Source organism: Geotrypetes seraphini, chromosome 9 (genome assembly GCF_902459505.1).
Source record: "Geotrypetes seraphini chromosome 9, aGeoSer1.1, whole genome shotgun sequence".
NCBI classification, from domain to species: Eukaryota; Metazoa; Chordata; class Amphibia; order Gymnophiona; family Dermophiidae; genus Geotrypetes; species Geotrypetes seraphini.
In genome coordinates, this window is record NC_047092.1 from 189,844,141 (window position 1) to 189,860,129 (window position 15,989).

Consider the following 15,989-nt stretch of genomic DNA (forward strand, 5'->3'; position numbering starts at 1 on the left):
TAAATACATCACATCTAGCGCACATCCTCTATCCAATTCTCTGGTCACCCAGTCAAAGAAATTGATCAGATTTGTCTAACAAGACTGACCTCTAGTGAATCCATGTTGCCTCCGGTCCTGTAATCCATTGGATTCCAGAAACTTCACCATTCTTTGTTTTATATCCTCCATCTGCAGTTTGTCTTTGTAAATAGTGGGTCCACTTACCTGATTGGGAACAGGAAACCTGCAACAAGATGATACCAGCTGCGGAAACCCTGGAAGAACATCTTTAAACTCACCAGAGACTTTTCCATTCTATGGGAAAAAAAGACCAACTGATTTTCCTGCCAAAATTCAAATTTGTGACCAACTGACTTTCCCACCAAAATTCAAATTGGTGACCAATGGACTGCCCTGTTCCCAATCAGGTCAGTGGACCCACTATTTACAAAGACAAACTGCAGACCTCACAGCATACCCTGAAGAAAGCCACAGCATGTTGGCTGAAACTTTAGTTTCCACCTGACAAGATGCAGCGAGACCCGGAAACCTGCAAAAAGCACAATGCCAGCTGCAGAAGCCCTGAGAGAACAGAAATATGACAGAGGTCTACATAATCCTGAGTGGTGTAGAATGGGAAAATGTGAATCTATTTTATAGTATGTCTTTTTTTAGGTTTTTATTTATTGAAATTTTAGATACCATACATACAAGATTCCTCTTGCTTAAGAAACAAGGAGGGCCAAAGGAAACCCACAGCAACAAGTAAAACAGTGACAGAAAATGTAGGAAAAACATGACAATCTCTGGATGAACACACAAATTTATTAACAACAAAGTCACAGTTCTAAGTTTCCAAGTTTTATTTAAAATTTGATAAAATGCTTATATAAAATTTTCAAAGCGATGTACATCAATAAAAATACATAGGTAGAACATGTAATAGACAGACTTTAAAACATGATGAAACAGAAATGGGGGGAGGAATGGGAGGAACTACAATTTTTTAAAGAAAAGAACATGTAGTGGGGGAAAAACATCAGGGATGGGGTCGCTGGTAATCAAAAAAAATTTTCCTTGGTGTTAGTTAATAATGAGATTTGAATAGAAGCTGTAAAGCATTCATTTAAATTAATTTCCAAAAGCATCATTAAAAAGGAAGCTTTTCAGAGACAGAAAGACAGAAAATCGATATATAAACATAAAAAATCAAAGACCTGGTTATGCCTGCAAGATATTATTGCCCAATTTAAATTAATAGATCCGTGGCGCATAACCCACATGGAAGATAGAGAATACACCTTTTTCTCTGCACCCCACGCCTCATATTCGTGGATTGACTACTTTTTGATAAGCTCATCTTTAGTTAAATCCATTGCACAAACTGACATAAAAGCAATTAGTGTATCGGACCATGCTGCAGTCCTCTTATCCTTGGATACGCTTCCTGTCCCTTCTTCTCAGAGAACGTGGAGATTAAATATTTGTCTCCTCCAGGATAAGCAATTCTGTGATCACATAGAATCAGCAATTCAAGTTTATTTCTCTTTAAACTCACCCCAAGATAATTCCTGGATTTCAGTGTGGGATGCATTTAAAGCGTATATAAGGGGAGTTATAATCTCTTATAATGCTCACCTAAAGAAAACTAATAAACAGGAAGTGGATACCTATGAAGCTGAACTTAAACATCTTGAGATCCTACACCAATTGAACCCTAGTGATATGCAAACTCTAAAGAAACTCCAACATATTAGGTTTCAATATAATACATGCCTTAGCAAAACAGCTGCATCACAGATTTTTATGAACACTGCCAAATATTATTCTGATAGTAACAAATGTGGCCAGCATCTTGTTCCATATCTTAAAGGGAAAAGGAATAAATCCACAATTTTAGCCCTAACTACTGATAATGATACTCTGGTCACTAATCCCAAAGAAATTCTTACACAATTTCACGAATTTTATTCTACCCTTTACTCAACTGAGACACAACAAGTTGGGGATTCCATCCCCTTTCTTGATGGCCTCACACATAATTGCTTAGATAAATCGGATAACGTTGGCTTAGAAACTGAAATTACTGTAGAAGAAATAAATGAGGCAATAGGTCTAATGTCTACTAACAAAGCACCCGGACCTGATGGCCTGCCATCCGAATTTTATCAGGTTTTTAAAAAATGGCTTTCTCCACACTTACTAGAGTTTTTTCACTATTTGCAATCCACTGGAGACATTAGGGGATCCTTCACTGAGGCAACTACGATTGTACTGCCTAAACCAAACAAAGATCCTCTTAAAGTTGGTAATTACAGACCATTATCCCTAATCAACTCAGACGCTAAAATTTACGCAAAAATTTTAGCCGCTAGATTGCAATTGGTATTGCCTAAATTGATTAATACAGACCAAACTGGATTCATGCCCAATCGCTTGTCTTGCGACAACACCAGAACTTTTGCTCATGTAATCTCTTTAGCCAAAAATATAGATTATCCACTTGTAGCAGTTGGATTAGACGCTGAAAAAGCTTTTGATCGTGTAGAATGGCCTTATTTATTTGCTGTCATGTCATGGTTTAGATTGTCTCCTATATTTATTAACATGGTTAAGGTCCTATACTCATCACCGACTAACAAAATATATGCTAACCAACATTTTTCCTTACCCTTTACACCTAGCAGGGGGACGAGACAGGGGTGTCCCCTGTCTCCATTGTCTTCAACATAGCATTGGAACCCCTTCTAATTGCGATTCGCACATCACCACACATACAAGGATTCACATATGCTGGGGTGGATATCAAACTGTCAGCGTATGCGGACGACATCTTATTGTATATCACACCTGAATCCTTATCTCCTTTGCTACAACTATTGGCAAACTACTCTACTCATTCTGGATACAAACTGAATCTATCCAAATCGGAAGTGATGCAATTAAACTGCCCGGAAATTGGATCGTCCATTAAAGATCTTGGTCTAATGTGGTCGCCTGACAAATTGAAATATCTTGGTTTACACTTCACACCTGACCTAGAAGAAACTTCTAAACATAACGCTACCCACATTCTGGACTCAGTTAGACTCTTAACGTCCTCTTGGTCCCCATTGAAACTATCTTGGTGGGGAAGGATGGATACAATTAAAATAATGGTTTCTCCGGTAATCAACTACACGTTAAGCATGTTACCAGTCTTGATGAAATCTACCTTCTATGCTAAATTGGACAAAATTCTTACAGCTTTCCTTTGGAACAACAAACCACCTCGTATTAGTCTACAAAAGCTCAGAAATGATAAAGAATCAGGAGGTGTGAACTTTCCCAATTATAAAAACTATCATATTGCTTTCTTGCTGAGGCAAGGATCTAGATGGCTTCATACCACTGATGTCACCTCCGCACCACATTGGCTACTACTGGAACGCTCGCTTGCTACAGCTACTCATCTTGCAGACTTACCTTTTACTAGACAGAAAGACTCTCAACACCTTCAACCAATCATGGCATCTACTTGTACAGCTCTAAGACACATAGATGCAATGCTTTCACCGACATGGAATGAAACTACGCAACTACCACTCTGGGGAAACTGTAAAATCCGCATACAAAATAAACCGACTTATAACTCATTATGGCAATCCAAAGGAATACATCGTCTATGCCATCTCTACTCGAACTCTACATGGATTCCGTTTCAACGACTGGTGGAAAGTAACAAACTACCACAAACTCATTTCTTCAAATGGATACAACTAAAAACTACAATTTTTTAAAGAAAAGAACATGTAGTGGGGGAAAAACATCAGGGATGGGGTCGCTGGTAATCAAAAAAAATTTTCCTTGGTGTTAGTTAATAATGAGATTTGAATAGAAGCTGTAAAGCATTCATTTAAATTAATTTCCAAAAGCATCATTAAAAAGGAAGCTTTTCAGAGAACCTTAAAATTTATCTAGCTTCGTTTCCTCTCCTAGATAGATAGGAAAGAGATTCTATTGCTGATGGGCTGTTACTGAAAAGATTTCGTTTTGCCTGGTATTTATAACCTTCAAGGAGGTATTGTAAGAAAATGTTGATTAGAAGATCTTAGAGTTCTAGAGATAGTATGGGAATAAGAAGCCTGTCCAGAAATACCGGTTGGTTCAACTATTTAATTTTAAATGTTAAGAGAGCTAGTTTATAAGATACTCTATGTTGAACTGGGAGTGAATGAGCATTTTTTAGGATAAGTGTAACGTGATCGTATTTTTTGAATTTGTTATTATTTTTATTGCTGTATTTTGTACTATTTGAAGACGCCTTATTTTTTTCTGGATGATAGAAGATAAGCGTCACAAAAAGCAACCACACTCGACCCAAAGTCAGTCAACCTTCATGATTTTTCCATTGGCATCTCCAAAATAGATCTACTCACAAGTTCCACGACCAACTCACTAGAGGAAAAAGCACAGGCATGGCATTCTGGCATAAAGTCGCTGTACGAGAAATTAGCAAAAATCAAAAAAGTCAAAACATACACAAGATCTTTCTCATCATCCTGGTTCACAGAAAGCCTGAGAGAACAGAAAAGGAAAGTCAGGAAAGCGGAAAAAAACCTGGTGCAAAACACACAACGCTGAGGGCAAATCCACTTGGAAAAGCCTCTTTAAAGATTATAAACTAGCAACACTCGAAACAAAAAAGGCATATTTCACAACCTAATATCCAAAATCCCCAACAGATCAAAGGCCATCTTCTCACTGTCGAAAAACCTTTTCACCTCCTCCCAAGGACCACACCACATCCAACAATCAAACTTAGACAGTGAATCCCTCTCAAATTTCTTCCATGACAAGATATCAAAGATACGAGAATCCTTAGATATAGAAGCCAAAGCTCTGCCAAGCATCCCAAAAATTATACAAAATAACAACCTACACAAGATAGACTCTCTAGACAGCTTCATACCAGTTTCCATTGACGACCTAAAAAGCACAATAGTCTCCCTACACCCAGGGCTGGATTTAGATGAAAAGAGGCCCTAGGCTATTCCACTTATGAGGCCCTTTCACCTCCCATTTTTAAGTTTGTAAATTATATGAGAGATAATAAAATACATCATTACTGTGATATATATCAATATGTTAAATGAAACGTTGTTATTGGTACTAACCTTTATAAAAAATGTGACATGGATAATAAATAAAAAAAAGTCGAGAACACTTATTTGGGTATTTATTCTCAGCACCATATATAGTACTTGTAACAATAACTAATCAAACATAACATACAACATTGCCCCTTCCTATGTCCATAGTGCCCCCAGTGCATCCTTCCTCACCTCACCCCCCCCTCCGATGCCTGCCTGCCTCCCATCCCCCTTCCATTGAACACCCCCCCCCATGCCATCCTGCCTGCCTGCCTTCCATTAAACCCCCCCATCCCCCCCTCCGATGCCAGCCTGCCTGCCTCCCATCCCCCTTCCACTGAAACCCCCCCCCGATGCCCGTCTGGGCCGCCCTGTCCTGATGGATCCATGTTTTGCCTCTCTCCCCACGGGGCTGGGCTTTGCCCAGCTGTTTCCGGACTGACGTCTTTCCCTCCCCGATCCTCCTCCCAGGGCGAGAAAAAGAAAGGGAGAAGCCGAGTCGGCGCCCCGTTGCGGCCAGAGCCGGTTCCGATCCCGAAGCGTAGAATTTCTCCTTATTTTCAGTTCAGTGTTTTAGTGTTCACTGTTTTTAGAATAGTGTAATTTTAATTTTGCTAACAATTTGAATGTAGGCCCCTCTTGATCTTGAGGCCCTAGGTTGAAGCCTAGTTAGCCTATAGGAAAATCTGGCCCTGCCTACACCCCACAACATCAATCCTGGACCCATACCCATCCACCACACTTCTAGCTACCAGCGAATCCTTCCTGAAATCCATCTTATCTCTAATTAACGAGTCCCTACAATCTGGCATAATACCACAGAGCTGGAAATCTGCTGTAGTAAGACCACTCCTAAAAAACCCCACCATGGACCCAGACAATTCAAGCAGCTATAGGCCAGTGTCAAATCTCCCATTCATCTTAAAAATACTAGAAAAGATTGTATTCACACAACTACGAGACTTCATGGAAACAAACACCCTCTCCCAACTTCCAATCAGGATTCAGGAAACACCACAGCATAGAAACAGTGCTTCTAGACATCGTAGATGACTGCTGGAAAATCCTTGATGAGGGGAAAGATGCTCTGCTGGTCCTATTAGACCTGAGCGCTGCCTTCGATACCATCGATCACTCACTCCTCCTATCCAGACTACACTCTATTGGAATCCATGATGTCACACTGGCATGGTTCTCCTTCTTAAACGAAAGGTCTCAGAAAGTATTATTGGAACCTTCCTTATCAAAGCCAAAACCTCTCGACTACGGAGTGCCTCAGGGTGCACTACTGTCCCCACTCCTCTTTAACATATATGTCAAACCAGTATTCGACATTGCAGAAAAACACCAAATCAAAATACACTTGTAAACAGACAACATACAGCTCTACCTTCCCCTAGGTCAACACCGAGATGTACAAATGGAAAAACTTCACTGCTGCCTAAAAGAAATAAAAAACTGGATGACTGCAAATAAACTACAACTCAACGCGTCAAAAACAGAACTTCTCTGGATACATAAATAATAATAATAACAGTTTATATACCGCAGGATCGTGAAGTTTTATGCAGTTTAGAAATGTTACAGATTAAATGGAATAAACAAAGTACAGACTTAATTATTGATAGTTCTAGCGATCATTTGTTGAGGATTGAGATTGTATAGGTTGGTTTCCTAAGTATTTCAGGAACAGGTGTTTTTAGGCGTTTCCTGAATTCCACTTAGGTAGTGGGCACAAGCAATTGTTTGAGGTCTTTATCCCATAATGCTGCTTAATAATGCGCATATCCCCGCCCATCTCTTTCCTGGGGAAATGATACCCTTACAGCCAAAGACAAAGTCCGCAGCCTAGGAGTGACTCTCGACTCAAACCTGTCGCTCTCAGACCATGTATCAAATTTAGTATCTTCATCCTTCTATTACCTCCACCAACTAAAATGCATCCGTGCTTACTTTTCAGAAAATGATTTCGCCTATACACGTTTGTACTATCCCGCTTAGAGTACTGCAACGCTCTACTAGTGGGCTTACCAGCAAAAACACTCTCCCGTCTACAAGATGTAGAAGATGTTGCAATCCGACTCCTAAAAAATTTGGGCTTCCGCAACCATGTCACCCCTGCACTAACATCCATGCACTGGCTAGCTATCCAAAAACGATGCGCCTTTAAAGCCTTAGTGCTAGCTTTCAAGACTTTCCACAAAATGACACCAAACTACATCAAAACTTCAAAATTACGTCCCCAACCGATCATTGAGATCCCAAACAGAAAAATGGCTGGTCCTGCCACTAGGCCGTTCACTCACGTCTCAGACAGCCCGAAGACGCTCATATTCTCATTACTTACCCAGAATGTGGTACATCATCCCCACATCCATTAGATCATTAGACAGTCTTTGGAACTTCAGAAAAGCCGTGAAAACCTTCCTCTTTACAAACTCAGCTCCTTGAAGACCCACGTCTACACCCCGGACGGATGGAATCCCAAAGACACCACCTAATATACCACATGGAATCTTGCTAAAACTTGCATGTCACCGCAAATATAACCTGAATTACTACCATATTCTCTGACAACAAAGATGCACCCACCTGCAAAGAAAAGCTACTTCACTTCCTAATATATCTACACTGAAAATGCTGCAATTTAAACCACCCTATGTCCACTAGAACTTCACGGTCCTGCGGTATATAAACTGTTATTATTATTATACCGTAATTGCTGTAATCTAAACCCCTTTGTCCATGCTGTAAATGCTGTAAAGTCTATGTCTCACTAAAATTTGTCCTACCCATACTATGAATGTAACCCATTCTGGGATCTTTTGGGAGGACGGGCTAAATAAATGACTAAATAAATAAATAAAGCTAAACAATCCTCAAATGTAGATGTCAAATAACATTGTGCAGCAGTAAACGCCTTCCTCAGGAATCCAACCAGTGCACTGTCCAAACAAAGACATTTGAGATAAATATCGTTCTGTACAAGCTACAGGACAGAATGATATATAATGTTTATATCAAATGTCTTTGAGATAAACGTTATGGACTCCTGAGGAAAGCAATAATGCCAAAACACGGACTGTATCTAAGGAAAACCCGAAAAATGGGAGCTGACAAAACTAGAAAAAAAGAAATCTCCCAAGCCCCAAGGAGGAAAGTGTGATCAGGGGGAGCGACTGCCCACAGAGAAGATAAGAGTGAAACACACTACTTCCTTTAAACACTACTAGGAAATAATTAAGGATAATTTGTAGAGAGCCCTCAGTCGCACAACCAACCTCCGAACTCCAGAGAACACGGCTGCCACTGGTTTGCACCTAGAAGGTGTCAACTGTGAAACATCCTAGGGCTCTCTGTGAATTTAGTGCTAAATAACACAAAAGTGCTGTGCCAGGTCCTGCTCCACAATATTATTTGTACAACAATTAGACCAAATAAGTTGAAGAGAAGTGCAATTTATTAATAGAAGAACCCTACTTGGCCATGTTTTGCCTAGACAGCTATGTCACGGGCAAATACTAGAACACAAATAAATAGATAAAACCAGTCATGCAATAAGATACTCGCAGTGCAATTATCAAGGATTATTCCCATAGGAGACTGACATGCTTACATATAAAAAGATAAATAGGACAAAAGGAGTTGACTTGCTAAAGTGAGCACAGCAGTGAAACAGTGAGCTTAAATATACATTCTGTATAAAACCTCAAGCCAGGGTATCTCCTGCAGCATTCATGGATGGATGGTTGTGCTGGGGGTGGAGGGAGTGCCCCACTATCCCCACAAACACTACCACACATAGTAATACCCTCCCCCGACAGATGACACCCAGAAATTCATTCTCTCAGCTCTGGCACATGGTCCGAAGATGCTCACAGCAACAGAGGTCAACTCAGGCACACTCCTTACACATTCCAGACACACACTGGAGACACAATCAGAATCACTCTCCAGCTCCTAGCACAAGGTACAGACACACAGAGCAGGGGTGGGGGAATGGGGTAGCAGGGGTCTGGCATGAGAAAGCAGGACTGGTTAGGTGAAGCTTTAGATAAGGACACAGACAGACAAACGCTTGCTTCTTGCTCTCCAATCTCCAATACATCCAAATTGCTAGTGGGTCAAAAGACAATTTCTTGCTCACATTATTTGCTTTTAAAGTAGGTCTAAATCTGGGTATGTTTCGGGATGCCCAAACAATCATTTTTCTATCTGTCAGGCCAAAATGCACATCTCCTTATGCCACCCATGCCATGCTTACAGAATGCACATGGAATGTCCACTTTGCAGCCATCTTGATTTCAGTGACTAGCGTTGTGCAATGCTTTTTTGGTTGGTTGTTTTATTATATGCTTTGATCGTTTTGTGGACAGATGACTACCCATCCCCTCCATTATGTCATGTGTTGCACATTTTTTTTTTTTTTAAATGAGCCCTATGGCCTATTAAGAATTTTCAAATAAATATATATATATATATATATATATATTTTTTTTTTAGCTCATTTGAAAAGACAGATAGGAAGGCAACGTTTTCAACACTGGCAGAAGAGCACATCATATCTACATGAAGGATTTCTCCAGTTTAAAAATCAAATAGGCAAGTTTTAAAATAATACAAGCCTGAAAAGGTGACCAATTTTTTTATGTGAAAGATAATTTTAACAGCAATATTGCAATGTTTGAAGTTTCAGAATCAACCAACTAGAAAGAAAGCAATATAATATGTTACAATAATTCAGATGAGATAGAATAAGTGCCTGAACAAAAATAATGAAATGTTTCTCTGCAAATACACATATATTATGGTGCTGTTGAAGTTCTTAAAAAATTTATATGAACTACTACATGAACTACTGCATTAACTGTGATGTCTAAATAAACTTTCAGAACTTTCAAAATTCACTCTACTTTCATAAAAAGACTGTCAGAGAAAATTAAAACTCTGCAACAAGGTGGAGAATAAGTGGAGCACACACTTTTGCCAGAGAGAGTGGTAGATGCCTGGAATACTCTCACAGTGAGGAAGATGGAGACAAAAACAAGGCTGCTGATGTGTTAGGATAGGTTTGACAGTGGGGAGCTAAAGCCATTGCTGGGCAGGCTTCTATGGTCTAGGCCCCGTATATAGAATGATAGATAGGATGGTTGAGAGTGGTCAGCAGAAGTGAGGCCAGTGTTGTTAGAATTCTAAGGTCTGTGTCCTGAAAGTGGCAAAGACAGAAGACCACATTCATAGCCCCTAGGCCGTGTATCTCAATGGGTGAGCAGAGGACATCTTAAAGTTGACTTGAGCAAGTAAAATGTTGTTGGTTTAATCACAAATTGATAATGAATGTGACTGTTGAGTTAGGGTTACCAGACATCTGGATTTCTCTGGATATGTCTTCCTTTTGGGGACAGCTTTTAAAACCTGGCACTTTGTCTGGGTTTTGAAAAGCTTCTATCAAATCACCGTCGGGCAGGAGGGCATCCACGCATGTGTAGATGCTCTCCTGCCCAATGAGAGCAGGCAGTAGGGGGCGGGGCTAGGGTGGGTAGAACTGGATGGGCCTGGGGGGCAGGTCTAGGGGCCCAGATTTTTCAAACGGAAAATCTGTTAACCCTATGTTGGCTAGACTGAATGGACTCTTCAAGTCTTTAAGAGTCTGCCATTATCTACTATGTTACCATAAAACTTATAGAATACCATAATTTGCACGGGTATCTCTGAAATTTAAAAACACCACTTACAGCGGCTCTATGATGGGAATAAATGCTCACATACTTGAAGATATACCTAGTTGTACAAGTACTAGTATGCTATAAAGAAAATAGGCACCTCCTGTACTTTCCTGTGCCCTCTGGCTGCTTATTTAGGTGAACCCCACAAATAAATAAGAACGAAGCTTCGTCCAGCAAGCCCAGGATCCTGTGTCCAACAGAGGCCAACCCAGGTTCCAAGTACCTGGCAGAAACCCAAAGAGTAGCAACATTCCATAGCTGAGATTGTGATGTCATAATGCCTCATTCCACCAATGCCTATGAGCCAACCTTATCAGTGATGGCTCAATTGTCCTATACTTGGCTCACATAAGAACATAAGAGTTGCCATAATGTATCCTGTTTCTAACAGTGGCCAACCCAGGTTCCAAGTATCTAATGAGATCCCAAGTAGTAAAACAGATTTTATGCTTCTCATCCTAGGAATAAGCAGTGGATACCTCAAGCCATCTCAATAATGGCCTATAGAACATAAGAATATAAGCAATGCCTCTGCTGGGTCTGACCTGAGGTCCATCGTGCCCAGCAGTCCGCTCACGCGGCGGCCCAACAGGTCCAGGACCTGTGCAGTAATCCTCTATCTATATCCCTCTATCCCCTTTTAGGAAATTTTCCAAATCTTTTTTGAACTAGCGTGTGAAACCATCCCCAGGGATGGGGATATGAGACTGAACTCGTTGGAGTCTGTAACAGTATCTTTTCCCTGGAACTCAGGAGGACTTAGTTTCTCTTTCTGCAGCAGGAGTCCTAGGGCTCCCCCTTGTGGTTATTGTGTGTCACCAAAGGTCCCCCATTACAAACAAAAATAAAAATCAAACTGGTAGCAGCTAGTGGAAATAATCTAGGTGTAGTTGCAAAAAGAGTTCCATGGGATGTCAGCAAATGAACAAAGAATGTGGAACGCTATAAAGTTTCAAGTTTATTTATGGCTTGATATACCGACCACAAAAACAGGGAGGAATGGAGAGAAGTATAGTACAAAAATTCAAAAATATCACTCCAAAACAAAAGCACCACACAAGCCAAGAAAGCTAGCTTATTACTTAAGCGAAAGAAAAGCCTCAGACAAACGGAGAGGTGTACCCAAAGCATCATAGGCAAAAAACTTTCGCACAAGTTTAAAGTTAGCAGGTGGGTGCAAAAAATAGCCAAGAATGATTAATGGTAAAAACCACTGAACACAAAGAGGCCAGGCCGACAATCGTTTCGTGGCCGGTAACCACTGCTTCAGGGCCTTAGCACCAAATCCAGGCTATCCTATAACACAAAACCCAAACCCAAAAAGGAAATGAAATTGCTCACCTGCTAAAAGTTGAAAAAGAGCAAAAGCTCATTCAACCACTTACAGTACGCAGATCCTAACTTCTGCTTTCAACCACAACTTTCAAAGCACTGTTGTGGGGCTTATAACCATGTCCAGCCCTGTCAGGAGAAAGATCATGTGACAGGTCAGCTGAACACGAACCAGCCAATCCGGGCAGACCATGTCATCTCATTCACAAAACAGAATGATTGAAATCACATGAGCTAAAAACAGCTGATACACAAAAGAGAGCATTCTAGAGAAATACTGCAAACAAGATAAAACTAAAATGATGACATGATTAACTATAGAAATGCTGACGGGATTCAGTAAAAATAGAACCAATCAATGCTTGTATTTAATCCATGGGGTTGCACAGCCTGGAGCTGAAAAATCCAAAATTGCTCCCTGCGCTAGAGTTGAAGTCTTCTATTGCCGCCCCTAGAATGAATAGGAATCTGATCAAGTACCAAACAGTGTAGTTGATAAGTCTATACCGACCATCACATTTATCTGGACGATTTACAATATTAAAAATTGGTAAAATCTAATATAGAAATTTGGTTAAAATAAAGAGGGGGTAAAACAAAGACTAAGACAAAATTAGACTTATTAGAAACAAAAGGAATTGGGAAAGAGAAGTTTTAATTACAGGTCAAACGAGCCCGCTCCGCCTCCGCCCCATTGCCAGCTGGGAGAGGAGACTTTTGCGACCACCAAGTCTCACTGAGTTTCGGTGAGCCTCAGCGGGAATCCAGCTCACGCTGCCGGAGAGAGAGGGTGACCATCGGACCTGCCTGCAAGTCAAACGAGCCCGCTCCGCCTCCTTCCCATTGCCAGTCGGGAGAGGAGCCTTTTTCCTCCACCAAGTTTCCAATCCAGCTCCCAGACCCAGGCCGATCACCCTTACTCACTAACAACATGGCACCCCTCACAACCAAACTCCTATACGTCCTCTTACTGCTCTCCCTCCTCTCAACAAACTGGAAAACAGCAGGCTATCACTTATCACCTATTCCAATAGTGACCGCAACATACAGACAGACCCACTCACCCAAGAAACTTAACCAGACAAGAAATCTGATAGATTGCACAACAGCTACCCATGAAAGCATCCCACCCACGTGGGGACGAAAACCACCTCCCAATGCAAAGAGGTCAGTTCACAAACTCCCTCCTACACCCAGGAACCTCCTCCACCCAAAGTTTATTCCCAACCCCACAAAAATCATATCTCTATCCCATGTGCGTACATGAACATAAGATCAATCAGCCCAAAGGCAGACCTAATAAAAGACTGGATAGTAAAAGAACAGTTAGGCTGCCTATTCCTAGCCGAAACCTGGCTCTCCTCCGACTTGGACCCAAGCATAACAGAATTCTGTCCCAAGGGATACAAACTTGAAATAGTCTGCCGAGAAAAAAAGCGAGGGGGAGGTCTGGCCATCCTAGTAAAAAACAACCTTAATATAATAGTCCTAGACAAGCACTCCACCCCTCACTCGGACCTGCTTGCCTGCCAACTCCCCAGTGACTCACTCAAAGGCACTATAACCTGCATCCTCTGCTACTTAGCTCCAGGAAAATGGAACGCCACAAAACACGAACTTGAAGATTTCATCTTCCGGAATTCACTAACCTCAACACATAACCTGCACCTCGGCGACATAAATCTCCACCTAGAAGACCACACCTCCAAACAAGTCGATGGCATAATCTCATACCTCAATGCACTCTCCTACCAAATTCTTTACCCTCAACCCACGCACGAAAAAGGCCACCAACTTGATATTGTAGCTTACATGTCCCAACATCCCCACACACCAGACATTCATATCTCTAATGGGGCCTGGCACCCCTCCCTCTGGTCAGACCACTACAAATTCACCTTTAACATCAACTGGACACAAAGCACAAACAAACACAAATCCCTCAAAACTTCCTTCAATACCCTCCAAAAAATTGATCCCTCCACATTCTGGGTCATAGTAGACCCCTCAATCGCCTCCATAGGCCCAAATGTGTTCATTCGCCAGTGGCACTCCTTGAGCAAAACAACCCTGAACGAGCCAGCCCCAGTAAAGATAAAACACAAACTCTGCAGATCTTATGACAAATGGTTCGACACCGAACTTCTACAACTAAAAAAGACACTACAGACAACTCGAAAGAGACTGGAAAAATAAGAACCAAGAACACACCAAAGTAGCTTGGAGAAACCTAATAAAACAATACAAGGTCAAACTTAAGGAAAAACGAAGAGCTTATTACTCCAAACTAATCGGCACAGAATCCATAGACACAAAGAAACTCTTCCAACTTGTAAAAAACCTCACCGACACTAAGCCATTCCTAGCCACTCAAGGACTCTACCCTCCAACAGCCACCCAACTAGCAGACCACTTCAAAAACAAGATCACCACAATCAGAACCTCCTTCAACAACTCACCAACCCATCTCGACGAGATCATAATAAACCCTACAACAGATGAAGCCACTGCAGCTGACAGGTACTGGACCAACTTCCCAGAGGTACAATGGTCGGATATGAACCGACTCTACAAAAAATATAGTCAAGCATCATGTGACCTGAACAATTGCCCCTCATATTTACTAACAAATGCCTCCCCCAAATTTAGAGCTAGCCTCTTGCAATGGATTCAAACAACTCTCACGGAAGGTCAATTCCCACAAGACCAAGGAGAAATCATAATCACCCCAATACTGAAAGACCACAAAGGCCCAATAGACACCCCTTCCAACTACAGACCCATCGCCTCAATTCCATTATATGTTAAACTAATAGAAGGTCTGGTTGCACAATACCTCTCCAACTACCTTGAAGACCACAACCTACTCCACCCAACTCAATCAGGGTTCAGGTCCAACCACAGTACTGAGATATTGCTAGTATCCCTACTAGATATAGCCCAGCAGCACCTTAGCAAAGGAAGAAGGATGCTGATAATTCAACTCGACCTCTCTGCCGCATTTGACCTGGTTGACCACACCATACTTCTTCAGATATTAGAAGCAATAGGGATCTCAGGCGGAGTATACAATTGGTTCCAAGGATTCCTCAAAACAAGAACATACAGAGTAAAAACAAAAGATCTTATATCGGACCCCTGGACCAATCCCTGCGGAGTACCTCGAGGGTCACCACTGTCACCTACGCTCTTCCATCTCTTCATATCCTCCCTTGGTACCATGCTAGACAACCTCGAAGTAACCTCATTCAGCTATGCAGATGATATAACCATACTCTTCCCCTTTGACTCACAAGACCCCACCACAACAGACCGGCCCTCAGCTGCAGACAAGGGAAAGCATGGAAGACCCATTTCGAAATTTCGTGTTTACGCCCAGCAGTGTCTACTATGAGCTATCAAGACTCGAAGTGAACAAAGCTCTGGGACCAGACAAACTACACCCCAGGGTGCTCAGGGAGTTGACTGATGTCCTGGCAGAACCGTTATCCGCACTCTTCAATCTTTCCCTAAGTAATGGAAGAGTCCCATTGGACTGGAAAACGGCTAACGTCATCCTGCTCCACAAAAAGGGATGCAAGACGGAGGCTGCGAACTACAAACCAGTGAGTATAACATCGATAGTGAGCAAACTAATGGAAACTCTAATCAAACGTCAATTGGACACGATCCTGTCCAAGGAGTATCTACGAGATCCCCATCAACACGGATTTACAAAGGGAAGATCCTGCCAATCCAATCTGATCAACTTCTTTGACTGGTAACAAGAAAGCTGGATACGGAGGAATCCCTAGACATCGTGTACTTGGACTTCAGC

At 41.5% G+C, this 15,989-nt stretch overlaps 1 protein-coding gene across 1 annotated transcript in view; it reads right to left on the reverse strand.

Moving 5' to 3' along the window:
• Positions 1 to 12,301, reverse strand: part of CHRD (chordin) — a 147,376-nt gene extending 135,075 nt beyond the window's left edge. The window contains exon 1 of the mRNA XM_033959255.1: positions 12,182 to 12,301. The gene's annotated coding sequence lies outside the window, so the exon portion shown is untranslated. The remainder of the gene's footprint in view (positions 1 to 12,181) is intronic.
• Positions 12,302 to 15,989: the final 3,688 nt, after the last annotated feature.